Source organism: Trichechus manatus, unplaced genomic scaffold, assembly GCF_000243295.1.
Source record: "Trichechus manatus latirostris isolate Lorelei unplaced genomic scaffold, TriManLat1.0 scaffold00004, whole genome shotgun sequence".
Classification (NCBI taxonomy): domain Eukaryota; kingdom Metazoa; phylum Chordata; class Mammalia; order Sirenia; family Trichechidae; genus Trichechus; species Trichechus manatus.
Window position 1 is genome coordinate 12,828,192 of NW_004443940.1, and position 22,200 is coordinate 12,850,391.

Sequence of the window (22,200 nt, forward strand, 5' to 3'; positions counted from 1 at the left end):
GGACACTTCCTGGGGACGGAGACCTGAGTGAAGTTACCCAAATGACTGGAGGGCAGTACAAAGCCCCTGGATATTTAGGCTGGGGTGAGCTAGAGGCTTTTAGGGGAAAGTGGGATGGGGGCTTGGAAGGCAAATTCCCTCCTCCTTACTGCTTTGCCTGAGGGCAGCCCACTCACCGAGGTAGGGTGGATCTTTGTTTTATGGTAGACTGTTCCCTCCCACTCCCTGGCCAGCTGCCAAGAGCTGCTTCTATGAGTGACCCTGAGGGACTACAGTCAGTGAGGGGGCCTCGAGGAAAAGCCACATATTTCTGAGACAAAGATTATTTATTCCACACCATCTCAGAAGGCGAGCATTAAGTAGAAGACAGTGGGCTGGGATCTGTCACACCACCAGAAGGTTTTATTTGCAACAATAGATTGTTATTATATATTATGCATGCACAGTATATTACACATTCTCGTGTTGACATTTGCAAATGCTATTTGATTACAAAATGATGAAACCATTTCCCTGATGGGGGTTGTTGTTATTGTGTGCCATTGAGTCCATTCCAACTCATAGCGACCGTATATGACAGACTAGAACCACCCCATAGGATTTTCTAAGCTGTATCTTTAGGGGAGCAGATTGCCAGGTCTTTCTTTCATTCAGGTGGGTTCTCATTACCGACCATTTGGTTAGCAGCCAAGCCGTTAACCATTGAGCCACCAGGGCTCCTTCCTGATGGGGGAAAACCCTAAAATAACAATATCAAAGGTCTTTGAAAAGATTTCAGAGGTTTTACAAAGCCATTCTATGACATATCCCCAATGCCATCTTAATGTCACTGGAAATGGGGTAGAAGCTGGTCAAAGGGGTGGTCCCAAGAAGATGCCTAAAGGAAATTTTTTTTTTCAGTAGGAATATGATAATGTGAGGGGGTAGAGAAAAACCTCCCAAGCTTAAGCATTCTAACTAGTAGAAATTAGATTCTGGTGATGAAGTCACAAATGATCTTGACAAGGGGCAAGGTGGGAATAGGGGGCAAGAAGAAGACACGAGAGCTCAGATTGTCAGTGAACCCACTGCTTTTCATATTTGCGTGATACTTGGGTGTGATGCGCTCAGAGGCACGTGTCAGTGTCCAGAAGGACGAAAGTCCAGGAAGTCCAGGAAGCCTGGCCAGGGTGAAGGCTGCACGTCTGCTTCCTTATTGGAGTCTGTTTGGAGCAAGAGGATGAACAAGGCAAAGGCAGACCCTCTGCTAGGGGGAGATGCGTAGTGTTGATGTCAGAAAAAGTGCCCAATGCCTGTTTTGTCTCCAGCTCTACCTCCCTTGAGGATAGTCCTCAAACTGGGGGGTAGGGGGGTAGGAAGGTGGGGGAGGTGGGAAGCAAGGGAAATGGAACAAAACCAAAATCATTAAGAGGGAAATAAAGCCCTCAACAGGAAATGACGTGTTAGTGTAGCCCCTCCCCCCACCCCTCCTAACCACCACATTCTTCAAAGGTGGTCTTCCAGGTTGTCCTAAGTTCCCAAATCAGCACTTGTGGGGAGAGATGGCCTAACCAGAGACAACTCCATTTATTGGTCCTATATTTAAAAACAGACAAAGAAACTTAAACCTGCCCTTTTCAGCATTTTTTTTTTTCTTCAATAAAGACCAAGAAAGGAGGCTTCTCCAGGCTGCAGATGACATAGCCCTGGGAGGGACAATAAATGGCTTTGAGATGACAAAGTCAGGATTCAAAATAGTCTTGTCAGAATGAAAAAAAAAAAAAGGAAGTTTTACAAGAGAAATGTAACATTTTATATTTGGGTTCAACAAAATTGGTCATCTAAGTACTACATAGTGGGGGAGCTGGAGACGGGCTTGCTGAGGGGTCTGAGGGTGCTGGTCTTCCACAGACTCTGTGTGGACCAGGAGCATGAGGCTCAGCAGAGCCTGGCCCTCGGAGGGAGGCAAGTACCTAGAACGAGGGAGGGGCCTCGTGGAGTCCAGCATGTGATGCAGGCTCCAGGAGACTAACCGGAAGGAAGCCACTGGAGGACGTCCAGGATGGAGACGGTGTGGGGACAGAAGAGTGGGTGATGAAGCAAGGACAGTCTGGAGGAGAGAGGTGACTTCAGACCTGAAGAGCCACCTGACGGTGAAGGAGGAGATGATTCTGTACACCCGAGGGTGGAGGAGGACCAGTGGGCCACGCTAGAGGGAGGCAGCCTCGTTTCCAGCTGGCTGAGAAAGACGCCCAGTGTGGCGGCGATTCCCTGTCAACAGAAGGTTTGCACAGGATCTGGGTGGCCTTCCTGCCGGGACGCCTTAGAGGGAATTTTAAAGCCTGGATAGGAAGGTGGCCTGACAACTTCTAAAGTCCCTTCAGGAAATACTGATTCATGCCTCAGCGGGGAGTCAGCAGGAGAGGTGGGCATCCTTGTCGAGAGTATCAATTAGTACCTAGTTGGGAGTATCGATTAAAAGGACAAACTGAGGCACCCAGGTTCAAGTCCTGCTTCTGTCACTTTGTGTGTGCCCGTTGGCAAGTTACTTAACCTCTCTGCACCTCAGTCCAGTCATTAAAAATGAGGATCATGGTCTTATGCACATGAAATGTCTAGAAGAGACACATGTATAGAGACCAAAGTCTATTAGTGGTTGCCAGGGGCAGGAGGGAGGCGGAAAGAGGGAGTCATCATTTAGGAAGCAGCGCGTATCTGTTTATGGTGATGGGAAATCAGGCAACAGATATTGGGGATGGTTGCACAGCACAATTAATGTAATTGGTGTCACTAAATTTAATACGTGGGAGACGTTGAATTGGCAGATGTTTTGTTGCATATATATTTACAACAACAGCAACAAAAATGAGGAGCATGGCAGTAGTACACACCTGCTAGGATTTTTGTGAGGTTGATATGAGTTAATCAATGGTGCCACACCCATGGTAAGGGCTCTGTGTACTGGATAAGCCTCTGTGAGTATAGTCATCATCATCATCATCATCGATTCACGGCACAGTGACTGAGCTCTTTTCTATGTGCTGGGGGAGTGCAGATGAGCAGCTTGGTACCCTGCCATCAAGAAGCCACAACCCAGCGTGGGAGGCACAGAACATGCGGAGGGGGCAGTGCAGAACGTGGCCACTTCATCTAGGCAGCTGCCACTCAGCAAAGGCTCCTGGGGGTGGCAGGCTGGGGCCTCCTTCCTTGGAAACCAGCCCCTGAAACTGTGACAAGGCTCAAAAGCATTTTCAGGCACCCAAGGGCCAGTGTCCCGTAGGTCCCGTGCTCTCCCAGCTGTTTGCTGTGGGGCAGCTGTGCACCGGCACCTCCTCTGTGCCCCAAGCAAGCGAGTGCTGGGACTGGCTGGGCCAGCCTTGCAGGTCTGAGGGCTCGAGGCCCAGCCCCAGGGCCTCTTGGGCACAGCTGGGGCCCATGGCCCCTCATTCCTGAGCTTTGGGGCCCCAACATTAAAGCTTCTCCTATGCACCCCCTCGGTGCCCTGCACTTGCTGGGTGTCCTCCAGGGCCATGCAGCATGACCCCAGGAGATGGGCGGTGTCAGAGCCATCCACTTTACAGCTAAGATAACAGGCCAGGAGAGTAAGTGTCTTGTAAAGGACATAGGAGCCAGGACCTGGAGCCAAGGTTTCCAATGCCAGAATCAGGTGCTGTTTCCATACCCTACCCTGGGCAAGACCAGAGGTGACTCAGCCAAGATCCCAGCCCTCCGAGAGGACATGGAGCCAGAGATGTGATAACTGACCGACCACCTCAGCCCAGGGGACGGCCAGAGGGCTCTGGGAGTGGGTGTTCACACCCATCCCTCTGAGCCTCAGTGCCCTGCCCACCCAGAGGACCGCTTCTGCAGAGTGGACCCTTCCTGCAAGCAAAGTGGACCCTTGCCACTCACTCTTCATGGAAACATCTCTCAACCATGGTCATTTTAGAGAAGGAAGACAGTGGTTTAGAAAAAAAAAAATGCTTTTAAGCAGTGGAGTCCTTTTTTCAAAAGAAATTTCATTTCAACATCCTCAAAATTGAAAACAGAAACAAGCGAACTGTTCTGGGTAAAAGGAGTGTGGGGGAGACCTGCGTGTGACCTCTTATTTCTGACAACTCCTAGTCTGTTCTCCAGAACCCCAGTGTAGTCTGTGGCCCCTGCTCTGAGGTGGGAGACTTAACGCTCCTCTGTGAATAAGCCCTTCTCTTGTTTGTGTCTCCAGAACGTAAGTGCCATGTGGCAGGGGCTTTTCATCTCCTGCTCATGGCTGTATCCCCAGAGATAGGACAGCACCTAGCACATACTAGGTGCTCAATAAATACTGGTTGGATGAATGAACAGGAGGACTTGGCTCTCAAAGCAGCTGTACCTGGGAGCCCTCTTACTGAAGCTGGTACCCAGTCAGCAGATGCCCCCTTTTGATGGGATAAGTTACTTAGAGGTACCAACTGGTATCAAGAGCTGCACTGAAGAAGAAATAATGGCAAGTAGGATCTTAGGTGGGAGGCCCTGGAGAGGTCAGGCAGTCTAACAGCCTGACTGCCACTGTTATAGTTAGTTGCCGTGGAGTCCATTCCGACTCATGGCGACTCCATGTGTGCAGAGTAGAACTGCTCTGTAGCGTTTTCAAGACTGTGACCTTTCGGAAGCTGATCGCCAGGCCTGTCTTTTGAGGTGCCTCTGGGTGGGTTTGAACCACCAACCTTTTGACTTGTAGTTGAGTGCTTAACTGTTTGCGCCACCCAGATTATCTGCTTCTACCGTAGTGCTTTTCAAACTGTGGCTCTCGACCCATTCAAAACCAGCATTTATGAAAAATGAAATCAAATAGAAAATACTGGGGTACCAGGGCATGCTGCATGGGAAAAAGGGTAACTATCATTTTGTGAAACTTTCATTTCCAGTGTAATATTTATGTATGTAGGGTTGCTGTGAGTCAGAACCGGCTCAATGGCACCTAACAATAACATTTATGTATGTGTGTATTGGATCACAGTCAAAAGAGTCTGAACAGCACTGCAGTAGAGGGCCTGTAGCCTCTGCTGAAACAATGCCCATGAGGAGGAGCTCAGTGCTTTACAAGGAAGGTAGTTCCTGCGGTTTGGGGGTTCACCGTAATTTTGGAATTTTCCTCCCTTAATTGAGCAGAAACGGTTCAGCATGTAAGATCTTTGCTTTGAGCACCTACTGTGTGCTGGGACCAACACTTGAAATGAAGAGAGGAATTAAGAGTGTCTCCCGGAGTTTAATGAAGAAGAGAGGCTGGAAAACAAGCAGGAACACAGCCTGCTGTGGAAGGGAGGCAGTGGACATCCAAGAAGGATGCCAGAATGGGCCTTGAAGGATGAATAGGAGTTTGCCACTCTCGACTGAGAGATAAGCTTATAGGAAAAGTATGGAGATGAGAAAGAGCAGGTTATATTTGAAGAAAAGCAAGTAGCCTGGTCTGGTTGGAGCCCTGGGTCCTCAGGGCAGTTAGGGGTGGCTGTCTTGAGGGATGTGAGGCAGGAGAGCAAGCAAAGGTCGGATTGTGAAAGGCCTTTGTGCCAAGACCTTAGATTTTCACCCTACAGCCAAAGGGGTGTCATTTGAGCATTTAGAAAACAAACTGCTGCCTGTCATACCTTGCACTGGGCTCTGGGGAATTAGTGTGACCAAAACAGAGACCCCCAAGAAGCTGGCACTGCAGCATGGGGAATGGACATGCAATAAAGGATCACACACAGAGACAGATGATTATAGAAATTGGGATAAACAGTGTGACGGGAAACAATAGGGTCTGGTGAGAGAGGGTGGAAGGGGGCCCCTGTAGACTAGGAGGGCAGTCTTCCCTGCAGAAATGATGCTAAAGGTGAAGCTTGCAGGCTAAGCCAGAGCTTACCAGGGGAAGAGCAGGGAAGAGCCTTCTCGACAGAGGAGGCAGTGTGGGCAAGGCCATGAGGTGAGGAATCCCCGGCGCATATGGCAGCTGAGAAGCTGAGACAGGGCCGCAGGACTCCAGGGGCCGGAGGGCCTGGAGGAAAAGATTTGAGATTCTATCCCAAGGGCAGTGAGGAGCCACTGGAGGGTTTTGAGCAGTATAGGTGTGTGTGCATATGTGTGTGTGTGTGATTTTTTTTTTTTTTACATGAAAGGAGAAGTACATTCAGGGCAAAGATAAGAGTCTAGAGACCCAGAGGAGTAGGAAGGGAAGGTGTATGGGGCTGAGGAAAGGCCACCCTGTTTGCTGCGGATCCTGGAGCTTGGCTGTTCAGACGTGGTGGGTGGAGGAAGAAGGAGAAAACAGTGAGCAGCCCCTGGTGAGCAGATTCTGTCCTGGGTACACTGTGTCCATCTGGGGCAGGGAGCTGCTTCCTGCTGCCTTCTCACAGGATGAGCAGGTGGGGTGCTCGGGAGGACCAATTGCTAAATGATCCTCCAATGTTGCTTATCCAGGGCCACATGTAGAGCTACTCATATGGGAAGCAGGCCAGCTATGAGTTCGGTCTATAGGTCAGAATCTTCCGAGCTTGTATCTTTTGATTGGGACTCATGTTAGATACTCTGTTTGCTTCAGTGAAGGTGTCTGCATGTGGGGACATCTTGTTCCCATTCGACAGTCACACAGGCCCTGCTTGGCCTCATCTCCACAGGATTAGTTGAGGATGACTGCTTACTTCTTTAAGGTGTCCCCCAAGCACCCCCTCACAACTAATTCAGTACATGCCACATAGTCTGCATTTTAAGTCAGATCATCTCAAACTGCCTCTCCAAATTCAGTGAAAAATCTGTCCACCATTATTGTATGATGTCGAGGCAGATGAGCAGAAACAATTGTATTTATATAGATTTATGTTTCTTCAGTGACTACTGGGGTTAATGTTACTATCCTGGCCAGGCTGGGTTTTGTGTCCTGCCTGAGCTCTCCTATGCCTCCTTTATGGGTTGTAATTGCTTAATTGTCTTCCTCTCCCCAACTACGTTCTTAGCTCTAAGAGAGAAGAGACTGTTGTATTCATCTTTCTATCCCTGGTCCTCACAATGAAATCAGTGCCTCATATGTATTTGTTGAATAAGTGGATGTATTTTAAACTTCTTGAGGGTGGGGACTGGGTCTTTTCCTTTCTTACCAATTCCACATCTCAGCCCAGCCCAGAGCTGAGCCCATAACAGTGGCTAATAGGTTGACCAGTTGATGAGAGTGCTGGAGAACCACCTTGAAAAGTTTCCCAGGTCAAAGTAGATTTTGATCCTCAAGAAAACAAAGAAACCCAAAGGCTTGACTCCTCCAAATATCTGGAGTATGTGTCAGTGAAAACCCAGACTTCATCACATGTGAGCTGTGATTATGGGGTCATGGGAAGGTGGCGTGGTGAGGTGTAAAGAAGTTGGGTGATAAAACAAGAAAGCAACTTTGCGTGGACCAATGGTGATCAGGTGCCAGGAACTGAGGAGTGTGGCTAACTAACTCAGCTCTGTTCCCTTGAGGTCTAAACCCAAAAGAAAGAGAAGGAAGGAAGGGAAGGAGACAGGGAGGGAGGGAGGAAGGAAGAAAGGAAGGAAAAGAGGGAAGAAAGAAGGAAGGAAGGAAGGGAGAGAGGAAGGAAAGGAGGGAAAAGGAAGGAAGGAAAGAAGGGCGAGCCTAAGCTTGGGAACCAGATCAAGCTGGACCTGAATCCCCTTTCCATCTGTTTTAATTGTGGAACTCTAGACATGGTTTTTATCTCTCTGTGTCCTAATTTCTGCATCTGTGGAATGAAAATAGATTAATGTATGTGACATGCCCTGTTCTTGCACATGGTAGTCACTCAGCAAATAATGGAAATTATCAGTACCATGACATCATGGTTTACAAGCTGTATCAGTCTGGGTCTAGCTAACTTAAGCAAAAAAAAAGAAAAAAAAAAAGGCATTGATTAGAAGACTTCTAGCTCACAGAATTGAAGAAAGGGTTGAAAAGGATGGCCTGGAATTTCAGGAACAGAAAGGGTGACTTTGGGCAGATGTGGTGCCAGCCTCCTCTGTGACCTCCAGGTTCAAACCCCCTAGATGGTCTTGTCGTCTGGTTCGGATTCTGTGCTGACAGTCCCACCAGGACAACGTGGAATTTGGGAGTCGGGGAGGCAGTTGCCTCTCAGAAGAGTGAGGCTCAGTTTCCAGAAGAAGGGATGGGGAGGTTGCTGGCTGGGCAGAACCGTTGCCCACCATACATGAGGATCCTCCGCTACCCCCACCCTATGCCTACATCTGTGGTCATTTAGGCCCACCAGGTCAGCTGTCATGTGCAAAACTGTGTAATTACTGGCCCCCTGCCCCCTATTCTTTAAATTTCTCCACCAATTATAATTTCAACCCATAATCTTCCCATCCTGGCCCAGCCTAGCCAGCCCTGAGTAGGAGGGTGACATCTTTGCTCAAAGGGCTGCCTTGCCTCTCCTCAGAGCCACTGGCTATTGCCCATCTGCCCCCCCCCCCCGGCCTCTGGCCCCCTCCATGTCCCTCCCTGAGAGTCCCAGGCCCAAATGCTCACCCACTCTTTACAAAGTTCTGTACACCCTATGGGGAAGAATCTTAGGCCAATGTTTAATCTCCACGTGCTTCTTCCTACTTTCACTTTTTCAAAACTGGCTCTTCTTTTTACTTTTTATTCTTGGCCAAATGCTGCAGAAAAAACGCTCTTTGAAAGGCTCCTGGGAGATCTTAGGCAGCCGGTAGAACTAGAGGCTCAACCGAGAATAATTGAAAACACAGGTCCTGAGGATTCCTGCAGCCCCCACAGGGTGAGGGGAGGGACCAGCCCTTTTTGCTCTGCTCTCCCCCTTTCTGTTCCCACTATTCTATTGGTAGCAATGTCCTCCACTGAGGATGTCTTCACAGGGCCCCCAGGTCTGAGGGGTCATACTTCAGAGGCCTCTGACTGCGTGGGGGCCAGCCGCAGCCCTGCTGAGGGTGAGAAGCAGGTCCGCCTCCTCAGGACTGGTAAGTCAGCGTGTTTTTCCTCTATGCCCTTGTCCTCCCCTCTCCACTCTCCCCTCTCAGAGTCCCAGTGCCCTCTCCCCCCATGTCCCCCCTACATATGTGAAAAGTAGGAAAAATATTTTTTTTTTTTTTTTAAGGAAAATTCTGAGAAGCGATGAAGTGTAACTTTTGGATAGGGAAATTTTTTTTCTTTTTTTCAGATATAAAAATTCACAAACCACGAAAGTCACACTTTTAAAGTGTACAATTCAGTGGTTTTTAGTGTATTCGCAAGGTTATGCAACCATCATCTCTGCCTAATTCCAGAACACTTTATCACTCCCCCCCAAAAAACCCTGTACCCATTAGCAGTCACTCCTCATCCCTCCCCTCAGCTTCTGGCAAGCACTCGTCTACATTCTGTCTCTATGGATTTGTCTTTCCTGGACATTTCATATAAATAGAATCATACAATATGTGGCCTTCATTTCTGGCTTCTGTCAATTAGCATAATGTTTTCAAGGTTCATCCATGTTGTAGCATGTATCAGAACTTCATTTTTTTCACTGCCAAATAATATTTCATTGTATGGATATACCACATTCTGTTTATCCATTCATTAGTCAATGGACACTGGGTTGTTTCCACCTTTTGACTATTGTGGACCACGCTGTTAAGGACATCCACGTACAAGTTTTTTTTTTGGCTTTAACAAACACAAATTTATTTTCTCACAGTTTAGGAGGCTGCAAGTCCAGATTCAAGGTGCCAGTCTAGGGGAAGTCTTTCTCACTACGTTGACTCTGGAGGAAGGTCCTTGTGTCTTCTGAACTTCTGCTCCTGGGCGATCTTCATGTGGCTTGGCATCTCTCTTCCCCCGTCTCTGCTTGCTAGCTTGCTTGTTTAATCTCTTTTTATCTCACAAAGAGATTGACTCAAGACACACCCTATACTAATCCTGTCTCATTAACATTACAAAGACAACCCATTCCCAAATGGGATTATAACCTACAGGCATAGAGGTAGGATTCATAACACATATTTTGGGGGGACACAATTGAATCCATAACATTCCACTCTTTGGCCCCCCAAAATTCATGTCCTTGTCACATGCAAAACACATTCACCCCATCACATCATCCCAAAAGTCTTAAATCCAAGTCCAGAATCTCATCTTCTGAATCATCGAGATCAAATATGGGTGAGATTTCAGGTGTATTCCATCCTGGGACAAAATTCCTCTTCATCTGTGAACCTGTGAAATCTAGAATACAAGTTATCTGTTTCCAAAGTACAATGGTGGAACAGGCACAAGGTAGACATTTCCATTACAAACGGGAGAAATTGGAGGGAAAGAAGGGATAACAGGCAGCAAGCAAGTCCAAAACCCAGCAGAACAATTTACATTAGCTCTCAAGGCTTAAAAATAATCCTCTGCTCTTTGGAACTATCTGGGCAAGGGCCCTGCCCTCCAGGATCTGGGTGTTGGTCACCACGTACAAGTTTTTGTGTGGACATATGTTTTCACTCCTAAGCTAAGGTAGAGGAGCCTGGTGGTACAGTGGTTAAGCACTTGGCTGCTAACCAAAAGGTCAGCAGTTCAAACCCACCAGCCACTCTGCAGAAGATTCCATAAAGATTACAACCTTGGAAATCCCATGGGTCAATTCTCCTCTGTCCTATAGGGCCACTGTAAGTTGGAATCGACTCGATGGCAACAGGCTTTTGGTTTCCTGATTATATCATATGTTTATTGTAAAAAAGTTATATATAAATGCATTCAGAAAAAACAAGATTCACTTTAATTCTACAATCCGTTAACAGCTGTTTGAATATATTGGTATGTTTGCTTCTTGACTTTCTTGTGTATATATTTTTTTAAATTGTACTAAGCTTAAACTATATAGCTTTATGTCCTAATTCTTTCACTTTACCTTCTATTGTGACCATTTTCCATGTCAATAAATATTATTATAGTGTGATTTTTTTTGACCACATTATATCATCATTGGATGCATCATAACTTATTCAATCAACCTGCTGTTCTTGGAAATGTAGATTATTTCCAAATTTTTGCAGTTCTTACGAGTGGTACAACATCCTTGTACACAAATCTCCACCTGCACTTCTGATAAGCTGAGATAACATCTTAGAAGTAAAATTCTTGGTCAAAGAATTTGAACATTTTTCAAATTAACTTTTTACTTTGAAATAATTTTAGATTTACAGAATCGTTGCAAAGATAGTACAGAGAGTTCCCATATACCCTTCACCCGTTTTGTCTAATGCTAACATCTTACCTAACCAGGGTACATTTGTCAAAACTAAAAAAATTAACATTGGTACAATACTATTAACCAAACTCTAGACTTGACTTAGATTTCACCAGTTTCTCCACTAATGTCTGTTTCCATTCCAGGATCCAATCCAAGATACCATATTATATTTACAGTGTGAATATTTTTAAGGCTTTATATATATCTATATCTCAAAAGCCTTAAAAAAGTATACACACACACCCCTACATGTGTTATATAAACATATATATCATATATATACGTGTGTATGTGTATGTATGTGTGTATATACTTATATCTAAAAGTTGTTGTCTAGAAAGTTTTATATTCCCACCAATAGCACAGGGGATAAAAAGACTTCGTCAACTTAATAGGCATAATAGCCACAGCAACAACAATAATGTGAATTTAGTAGGCATTTCCTTCTTTTTTTTTTTAGTTTTTATTGTGCATTAGGTGAAAGTTTACAGAGCAAATTAGTTTCCCATTCGATAGTTTGTACTTGAGGTGTTCCATGGCCTTGGCTTCATTCCCCACAATGTTTCAGCACTCTCCCCATTTTCTTTCATCCTGATTTTCTACCCCTTCCTGCCTTCTCATCTTTGCTTTTGGGCAAATGTTGTCCTTTTGATCTTGTAGAATTGTTGTTCTAAAGAACATGTCCCTCTTGGGTGTTATTGTTTATTATATGGGCCTGTCTATGGTTTGCCTGAAAGGTGGTTTCCGGGAATGGCTTCAGTTCCAGTTCAGAAGGGTACTTTAGAACCATAGTCTCGGGGATTCCTCTAGTCTCTTGTCAGACCAGTAAGCCTGGTCTTTTTATGAATTTGATTTTTTGTTCTACAATTTTTCTCCCACTCTGTTTGGGACCCTCTGTTGTGATCCCAGTCAGAGCTGTTGGTAGTGGTAGCTGGGCACCATCTAGTTCTTCTGGTCTTGGAGTCATGTAGGCTGTGGTTCATATAGTCCATTAGTTCTTTGGACTGATCGCTCCATTAAGTTTTTGGTTTTCTTCACTCTCCTTTGCTCTAGACAGGAAGAGACCAATAGTTGTATCTTAGAAGGCTGCTTGCAAGCTTTTAAGACCCCAGACACTACACACCACGTAGGATGCTGAACTTTGTCTTTATGAACTATGTTGTGGCAACTGACATAGATGTCCCCCAAGTCTATGGTCCTTTGCCTTCGAGCCTAGAACTTTGTCCCACGAGGTGTTTTGTTATGTCTAAGAAGTTGCCCTGGCTATGGCCCTTCTGTGCTCTATTGTCTATATTAATATATAAGCAGCACCTACAGTTATGTATGTGGAAATATCCACACCAAACCTATATATGCAGGCAGGTGTGTTCCCTTACACCCTCCCACACCTCTTGGCATATCTGTCTACCAATGTATCCATTGGTAAATTATTGTTTGTTGATACTATTGTTGTAGGATTATCTATGCTATAGTAATAATTGTAGTTGCCCTTTGTTCTTGCATTCCTCTCAGTATCCTCCCTTGCCTTGGACATGTTTGCTGATGTCCTCCATATTGTGTATTGCCTTTCCCTTCATCAGTATTAACACGTGTCTTCTATTTGGTAATTTTCCCTCTGTCCCCCTCTCAGGCATTTAATTGCTAGTGAATTTACAGATCTTTTTTCATAGTTTTGGTGGCCAGTTGTATTTTGTTTTTTATTTCCCAATCATATATAGGGATTTTTGTCAGAGTATAGGTCTTCAGTTTCCATTCAAGCTGATGTACAACTCAAGTGTCAGGTAGGTGTCTGGGAAGCTGTCACTAAGGCAGGTGGAAGAGGAGCCCTGGCCAGATGACCCCTGCACTCGTGTATCTCCTCGGAGCCCTGTCTAGAGCCGTGGAACTGGTGACAGTGATGGCAAGGTGTGCTCTCCTCGAGAGCCAGAGCAACTATGCCAGCCCAAGTCCACAGGGTTCCTGGTGAGAGCCGGCCAGGAAGAGGGGAGGCCAACTATGTACAAAGAGCCATTTGGGATGGGGAATGGTGCATTATAAAGAGCACTGGTCTAGGAGTCATGAGACTTGGGATTTTGTCCTGGTTCTCTTACTACCTCTGTGAACTTGAGCAAGTCCTTTCCATTTTCTGAGCTTTTTTTTTTTTTCATCTGTTAAATGAGCATTATCTTGGGCCTGTTGCAAAGACTGAATGGCCAGCAATTTTGGAGGCACTTCGTAAGGCACCGTGCAAATGTTTGATATTATTATAGGGAACGGTATTGTAAAGGGGAACCAGCAGAGGCTCATGTGGAGAGCATGAATCTGTCCACCAACCCAAGCGGGCAAGAAATGCTCCTTAAATCAACTCAGTTCCAGCTCCAGGCCCCCATCTTGCCTGACTCAGTCATTATTATGTCCCCTCCTGGTGAGGGCCACCCCAGAACCCAGGAAGCTGATGGTGCTACCCAGAAAATGCAGGGAGGATGACCCAGGGGAGGGGAGCTTCTGTGACCTGTTCACTCTCATGGGCCTAGGTGCCTGTGAGGCTCAGACTCTGTCCCCAGCAACCCTCAGGGCTTTCCTGACCAGCCTGGGGCCCCCTCTGGAGCCTGCTCCTCCCTGGGGTACAGAACACGGGTCTCTGTTCCTTCTCTCAGTCTGCAACCTCTCCTTCCCTCTCATTTCCTCCCTCCCAAGGTGGCCTTCAAGACCCTCCCCACTAAGTCTGCACAAACCCAGGCTCAGGAAAACAGACACAAAGAAGAGAATCATAGGAGGTGGCTTCTGCCTGGTCCTGAACCGCAAACCTGCCCTGAGGCAGGGGAGTTCAAAAGAGTACAGATCCAGGGCTTCTTGGAAAGGGAGGGGAGAGGAAAAATGCAGCCATCTAAACCCAAATTAGTATCTGAGAAAAGAATCTGGCCACAGAGTCTTTGGAAGATATGCACTCTCATCCAAATTCTGTCACAACCCTGCCATGTGGCCTCAGTCCGGTCACCGACAGTCTGTGAGCCCTAGATTCCTCACCTGTGCAGTGAGGGGCCAGGTCCGATGACCCCCAAAGCAGTATTGTTGTTGTTAGGTGCTGTTGAGTTGGTGCTGACTCATAGCGACTCTATGTACAACAGAACAAAACACAGCCGGGTCCTGCAGCATCCTCACGATCGTTATGCTTGAGCCCATTGTTGTGTCAATCCATCTCACTGAAGATCTTCCTCTTTTTTGCTGACCTTCTGCTCTACCAGGCATGATGTCCTTCTCCAGGGACTGATCCCTCCTGATAACATGTCCAAAGCGTATGAGACGAAGTCTTGCCATCCTCACTTCTAAGGAGCATTCTGGCTGTACTTCTTCCAAGACAGATTTGTTCGTTCTTTTGGCAGTCCATGGGATATTTAATATTCTTCCCAACACCATAATTCAAAGGCATCAATTCTTCTTCGGGCTTCCTTATTCATTGCCCAGCTTTCACATGCATATGAGGTGATTGAAAACACCACGGCTTGCGTCAGGCACACCTTAGTCCTCAAAGTGACATCTTTGCTTTTTTAACACTTTAAAGAAGTCTTTTGCAAGAGATTTGCTCAATGCAATGTGTCAGACAGACACGTGGGGGCATCTCTCTAGAGAGATGGGGGCAAAGCAGCGTGGGCATTCACAATCCCAGCGTTTACCACTCCCTGGGAGGATGCGAGGTTTCCTTTTATTTTGTGATTCCAGCCTTTTCCAGTCACCATCACGTGACCTGACCAGTACACCTTCAGCATCATCACTGACAGATTTGTACTGAAGCCTATAGTTGGCCTAATCTGTGAGGTTTTCTGCAGCTCTGTGTAATCATCCTGGCAAATACTAGCTAACTCTGGGCTTGGCTTAAGTACGCTACCTGATTATCTCATTTAATCCACACAACTGCTTGTTGGATTGGTCCTATTGTTTTCATTTTATGAAGGAGGAAACTGAGACCCAGAAAGGCCACATCCCACAGTGGGTGAGGCGTGGAGCCGTTCTGACTCTGAAGCTCTGCTCTCCAGCCCACTTGGTGTGTCCACTAAGCTGAGCAGGGGGAACTGAAAGGCAAATGTCCTGGGATAAGAGTGTGACCATCCTCAGAACCAGTGTGGAAAAACCCTCTCTGAAGAGACTCCCAGGTTCTCATGTCCCCCTGAGTACTATAGAGATGGAGAGAGTGTTGGGGGAACATAAGAGTCCTCTGGGGATGAGGACTCTCTAGGGGTAAGTGCAAGCATTTCTGAGTGCTGGGGTCACTGCCTGGACATGAGGCCCAGGACCCTGCTTCCACGCCCACCCTGCAAAAGGCCTCCTTCCTCCAGGGGCTGGGGACAGGCACGTGATGAGTTGTGTTCATACAACAGTGGCTTGAGAGCACCTCAGCCTGCCTTCTCCCTGGGCTGGGGTTGAGTGGCAAGTCTGGGTGGGATCCAGTCTCTGGGCAGACACATAACCACACCCATCACACCTGAGGCTCACACCTAGTAGACAGGTCCAAGGCAGTGTGGAGCGACACCAACAACACTCACCCTCAGTGATTTGCTCACATCCTACTTCTAATTTCCACCTCTCTCCTTTTCACCCTATGGGCTAAAAATTGACAATGGAAAAGGGGAAATCCGAAGACCTTGTGGCCCTTCAAAGATGTGTTCCATCTAACTTTCCTGATGGACCCACTCGGAATTGGTACCTCACTTATCCAAGTCCAGCTTGGGCCAGATTTGGGGTTATATTGACTAAAAAAATCATGTTGGGCCATTTCTTTCCATTTTACTTATTAAGCCCTTCCCGGGTGATGCTGGGCCAGGCACTGTGAGGGTACAATAGAAATCCAGGACATAGAAGGTATAAAGTCAGTCCTTCCTTTTACAGATGGAACCATTACAGCCGAGAAATATTAAGGAACAGCCCAAGGTCACACAGCTACTTGGGGGCAGCCCTGAGTTTGGAACTTGAGGTCCCTGACTTTCAGCCTGGTGCTGTTTCAACCACGTTCTCACCCTTGTGCAACTTACTATATGGTCGGAGGAGCAGGAGTAACCCCCCTCAAACTATTACAGAACTATCAGATGGGAGCAGAGTTCCCCTGGTTGGTGATTTCCCACCTACAATGTGTTTACTACCAGTATCTTTATGTTGTTTACTTATATATGCTTGTCTGGTGGTTGTAATGTTCTTTTGAGATTCTGGGAATTCCCGTGATGAAAAAAAAAAAAAGTCAATGAAATAGAATTTCTATTATTTGCCTAGTCTGTGCTCCTTCAGCGTGTGTGTGTGTATGGTGGGAGATATTCTAGGACTTTCCCTTCAGACAATTTCACATAGGGTGATCTGGGTTGGGATTCTCTGTGTGCTTTGAATGGGGCAAAATGACAGACGCAGGAGAGTGGGATGAACGTGGGGAAGAGGGAACCGTGTGGAGTGGAGACACACCGCCATCTTACTGACTGGGACGCTCTGTGCCCGGAGGGAGAAGGGAGCTGGCTGTGACTGTCCACTGGTGGAGGGGTGGGTGTCTGGGTACAAGGAAGGAGGCTGGTAACGGACTTTCTTAACCCAGAAGTGTACAGGTTTTGAAGGCCGTTGCCAGTGGTGTTAATGTCATTCATTCATTTACTCACTCAAACAATTCTGGAGAGTATTCAACAGATAATTATTTAAAATCACCTCTGAGCAAGGCCCTGTGTCAGGTTCTAGAGAAGATTTGTCTGCTGTCGAAGGATGTGTCTCGGTGTCCTCAGTGCCCTCTGGCACCTGTGGCGTGCTGAGTGCTCCTGCTCAGCTTCACCATCTCCAGAGTTGACTCCTGCAAGCAGGCTCTGGGCTGGGTGGGGGCTGGTGCCAGCCTCTCCAGCCATGGGGGTAAACCTCTCATCCAGAGGTGTCTCACCAAGATCAGATTGGAAGTTGTGAGGGGCTGGGAGGAGGCATTGCGGGGCTGGGCCTGGTTTCCAAGGAAAAACACCACCACAGCTTTTTGGTGCTTTCTATCCCTCACTGCCTGACACCCAGCTTCTTGTCAGGGAAGATGAAACCAGCTGGTCCCACTCTCCGGGACTGAACTAGATTTGGATCTCATGAGAGATCGGAATAGTCTCAAAACAGAAGTCTAGGGGACTTCACACAGGAGGAACCAGGCCTCAGAGGATGCTGGTCCTGTGGCTGTGCTGCCGCTACTGCCAGGTCATGCGGTACAGAGGGTCTGGGGCCTTCTGGGCCATGTGGCTGGGGACAGACCGGGCCGGGTGGGGCTGACCACAGTCGGGTCACATTTCTAACTCATATTTCTTTGGAGCTGTGAGCTGTACAGATTTTATCTTGCCTGTTTTGACCCTCCATGGGACAACAGCTGGTGGGGAGTAGGGGAGGTGGAGGGGCCGAGAGAGCAGCAAGCTAGCTGGTTCTTCTTTTGGTCCATTTAGCAACTTCCTCTGACTTTTGAGCAAGGACAGGTATAACCCTTTGTGCCCTGAGGTGTGCAGTCTCCAACTTATGCCCATGGCCCCAAAGCCATCTAGAAGTTGACCCTGGCTTAGCACAATCATCAGCCACTGGGGAGGGGAAGGGGGATATTAAATAAGCAGCCTGGACTTGGTCTTCCCACTCCTCTGGACAGCCATTCAGCAAATAACTTCTGAGCACCTACTATGTGCCCTGCACTGTAGGGGGCATTCTGGCTCATGCTTCCTTCGTTGTTCTTGTTAGCTGCCATCGAGTCAGCCCCGGCCCATGGCAACCCCACGTACAACAGCACAAAGCATGCCTGGTCCTGCGCCATCTCCACGATCATTGGGATGAGTCCATTGCTGCAGCCAGTGTGTACTTTGAGTGTCTTCCATCCTAGGGGACTCATTTTCCAGCACTATATCTGACAATATTCTGTTGCGATCCATATGGGTTTCGCCAGGCCTTTCTTCCTAGTCTGCCTCAGTCTGGGAACCCCACTGAAACCTGTTCAATGTGGGTGACCCTGCTAGTATTTGAAATACCAGTGGCATAGCTTCCAGCATCACAGCAACACACAAGCCACCACAGTACCACAGACTGACAGATGTGTGGTGGGTCTCTTCATGCTCCATTCCTCTCCTTTTTAAATTTCAGCAACAAAGACATGGGGCTCCAGGAAGAAAACCATGGACTTGACCTCTGTCTATACACGAATAGAGCTGGTGGCAAATTCAAATGTACCTGCTACAAACAGTCCATTCCTCAAGTAATTCTGGGTGCTTTCCAAACTTACCAACCCCCTAAATGGTGTGGGAGGAGGCAGGGAAAGCTTTCCAGATAGAGGAACAGAGGTTAAGGACCTTTGGTGAAAGCAGGCCCCTTCAAAACTGAGGGAAGGCCCCATGGCCGGGCATGGCCAGGAAGGAAAGGTGGGTGTAGTGCAGTTTGGGGGGTTGGCTCTTGCTGGGCAACTGGGGCCCCTCTGTGAGCCCCATCACAGTCCCCCCACTTCATGCAGGACATTCCTTTCCATCCTCAGATCTTGGTGCAGGCATGGCCGCCTCTGGAAAGCCTTCCCTGAGCACCCCCAGTCAAAACAAGTTGCCATGGAATTGATTCTGACTCACGGAGACCCCATGTGTGTCAGAGTACAACTGTGCTCCACAGGGTTTTCAGGGGCTGATTTTCTGGAAACAGATCACCAGGCCTTTCTTCTGAGGTGCCTCTAGAACCCTCAACCTTTCTATTAACAGCTGACTGCTTAACCACTTGCACCACCCAGGGACACTGCATATAGTCAAACCCTCCGTTAAATACCCTCCTCCACCTCTCCTGCAGACCCTCAGAGGGAGCTGTGCCCTTCAAGAACTGGGGCTGGGGGCTTTTCAGCTCCCTCAGAGTCCTTGCAGCCTCTGATTGGGGTTGATCCTCCTTCCTCTTGACTGATGATCAGGCCTTAGCCTGGAACTGTCCCCAGAAGGGCACTGGCTGGGGGCTGCAGGCATGTGACCAGGGCCTGATCTGTGCGGGGAGGACCAGCCCTGCCCCCAGGAGCTCTCTTGTCTGGGGACTGTCAGACACAGGGCTGCAGGCAGCTGACAGGCATGTGATGGGAATAGGAACATGCCAGCCCAGAACGCGATATCCTGGGATCAGCCAGTCTCATGGCTCTGTGTCCCCTCAGCAGAGGGACACTTCAGCCACCCAACACTGTCCTTACCCAGAACTGTTCCCCCTCTGCACTAAGACTCTTCAGACGCCTACTCTCTGACTCAGCTTTCTCTCTGTCCAGGGTTTCATTCCACAACTCCTGCCACCCCCGTCCTCCGCCACCCCAGGGCCTCCACCACCCACTATCTCCAAGCCCGCCTCACCTCCTATTCCTGAGCCCGTTTTCCATATCATCAACCCACTCTTCCCTAAACCTTCCACCCCCAACCCCTTTGTCCTCCACTGCCCCCAATCTAACAAGGACACCCAAAGTCTGGGTCCGACCAACCCCATGCTGTCCTCATCTCCCCAAGGGGGATTGGAGCTACCACAAACCAAGGCCTCCTATCCCAGCTGAACCCCAAGCAGCCAGCATTTCTGCTCCCACTTACCTCAGAGTTGTTCCATGTCTCCCCACGTCCCCTACCTCAGACCCTCCCACCACATTTCCAGCAGACAACCCTGCCCCCCCTTCACTGAGAGGTCTCCACTCAGGTCTCCCTGCAGAGGCGAGTGGCGCTGGAAGCACCGCCACTGACAGGGGAGCCAGGATCTGCTTCCACCCACCATGGGACCGCTTCAGGGCCACCTCTGCCCTGGAGCCCCCAATGGGCCAGCCAGGCTTCCTCAGATCTGCCTACAGTCCGAGGCTCTTCCGGCCGATCTTCTTGCCTGTATCTCAGCCTGAAGGCTTTCCCTGCCAACTTCTGCCCCCTCTTCCCTTTATCTTTCATGGCATAGTTACCCCAATAAATCTTTTGCATTTCTTACTGCATTTTGGCATCTGCTTCTCTGAAAACCTGAACTGACAACTCGCTTCCTGCCTTGGCTTCCACTCTTGTGTTCTTCCTACACATCTCAGTGAAAGACAGCCATCTGCCTGCCCAAGGCTAAGCCCTCCAGCTGTGCTGTGGATGCTTATTTCTCTCTCCCATTACCCTGTCTCCTGACCCCTTTCTCCTTCCTTTTGCTGCTCTTCCTTTCTTCCACTGCCCTGCACTTTTCCTCGCCTGCCATTTAATTCTTCAACCTTTGTCGTACTTGACTGTGCTAAGCACCCCCTCCTTCTTGAACCAGTCTCCTCTCTTGTCTTCTGGAACCCACTTTGCCCGTCTTCCCCCTTCCTCTCTCACTGCTTCTTCTCAGTCTCCTCACCCACCGCTGGCTCTTTAAATGTTGGTGCTCCTTGGGGGATGTGTCTTAGCTCTTTTCTCAATCAACTCCCTCCCTCCACGGAGGAGATGATTCCCAAATGCTGATATGCTGACAACGCCCAAATTCCATCTCCAAAGTCCAAACAGAATTTTTTCCTGAGATCCAGATTTCAGTAAGCAGCTGGCCAGAGGACTCTTTCCCTTGGATGTATCACATCTACCTCAAACCCAATATGTGCTAAGATGAACTCATAATCACCCTGCGAAGCTGCTCTTCTGGGATCTCCACCCTAGAGAGTGCCACCACCATCCTCCAAGTCAGACAGACCAGAGGCCAGGGCCACCTCCTCAGTCCTTCCAGGTGGTCACCAGGTGCTACCAATCCTACACCCTAAACTCCCTTCTCATCTGTCTGTTCCTCCCCATCACCACTGCCACTGTCTTTGTTCATGCCTTCAGCATTTCTTAACTGCAGTTCACATTTCATCTCTTAACCCAGTTCTTGATTATCATCTTATTTCTCTCCATTACATTCCTCAAATTGACATTTCTTGAAAGTCTGTAAATCTGCACCACAAAGCCTTCCATTGTACCCCATTGCCTTCACCATCGTCAGCATCACCATTTATCTTGCTTTCTCCATGTGCTGATAAAAACACCTCTGGATCTGGCCCTGCCCTCCTCTACAGGCTCCTGTCTGGCCTTAGAGCACTGGCCAAACTGAATCACATGTAGTTCCCCAAATGTCCTGCACAATTGTGCCTCAGGGCCTTTGCACTGTCACCTTCTGCCTGGACCACTCTCCCCAACCCCCCACCTAGCTAACGCCTCCCCATGGGATCACCATCCCCAGGAGCCAGAGTAAGGTGCTCCTTCTCTGCCCTTCCCAGCACCCTCCACAGATCTCAGTCTACCAGAGGGCTTATTGTCTTGTTTATGTTTCCCCCATTAGACTCAGAAGTTCTGAGAGCCTGGCTCATTTTTGCATACCAGCATCTAGCACAGAATCTGGCACATGGTCAGCACTGAATAAATATTATCAATGAATGAAGACATGAATGAACAAATGAATGACTTCTACTGGGAAAAAGGGTGCTTGCTGGGAAGACAATATATGAGGTGAGTCCAAAAGAATGACTAAGAATTTATGAAGCCAGGGTCTAAATGGAGAAGAGAATTCAGGGACAGGGACTGGTAGGTGCAAGGTGTGGAGGTTTGGGAGAGTGGATGTGTTAAGGGAACGAACCACAGGCAGTTCTGTAGCTGGAGCAGAGGGTGACTGTGCAGGATGTGCCAGAGACGAATCTGGAGAGACAGGTTGAATGACAAGGGAGAGTGCCTGCTAGGAGCCTGACTTTGCCCAGTACAGAATGGGACAGGATGTAATGGGTGCTTTCGATGCCACGAGGAAGGTGGACAGGAGCGAGCAGTGCCCAGCAGAGGGGAGCCTAGGAAGGAAGCAATGAGTGGTCCAGGTGAGGGGTGATGTGTGATCCAGGGCAGGGCAGAGGACAGAGAGCAAGTGTTTAGATGGCAGTGACGGGTGCTTGAGGAGGTGCAAGGGATTCGGGAGAAGAGCAAGTGAGGATGATGCTGTGGTTTCTGGCTTGGGTTCCTGGGTGGATAGTGGAGTTTTCACCAAGATGGCAGCCCCGGGGAGGAGCAGGTTTGAGGGAAGGAAAATGAGTCCTGTTTTGTTTATA

General features: G+C 48.2%; 1 long non-coding RNA gene across 3 annotated transcripts in view; it reads left to right on the forward strand.

Annotated features, from left to right (window-relative positions):
- The first annotated feature begins 6,169 nt into the window (after window positions 1–6,169).
- The window catches only part of LOC111820923 (uncharacterized), a 26,975-nt gene continuing 10,944 nt past the window's right edge, over window positions 6,170–22,200 (forward strand). The window contains exons 1-2 of one of the 3 annotated variants that reach the window (XR_002824425.1): window positions 6,170–6,281; window positions 21,450–21,616. This is a non-coding gene — a long non-coding RNA (uncharacterized LOC111820923). Of the gene's footprint in view, window positions 6,282–8,557; window positions 8,941–20,782; window positions 20,870–21,449; window positions 21,617–22,200 lie in introns of those variants that run through there. The other 2 variants (XR_002824427.1, XR_002824426.1) reach the window with 2 other exon arrangements.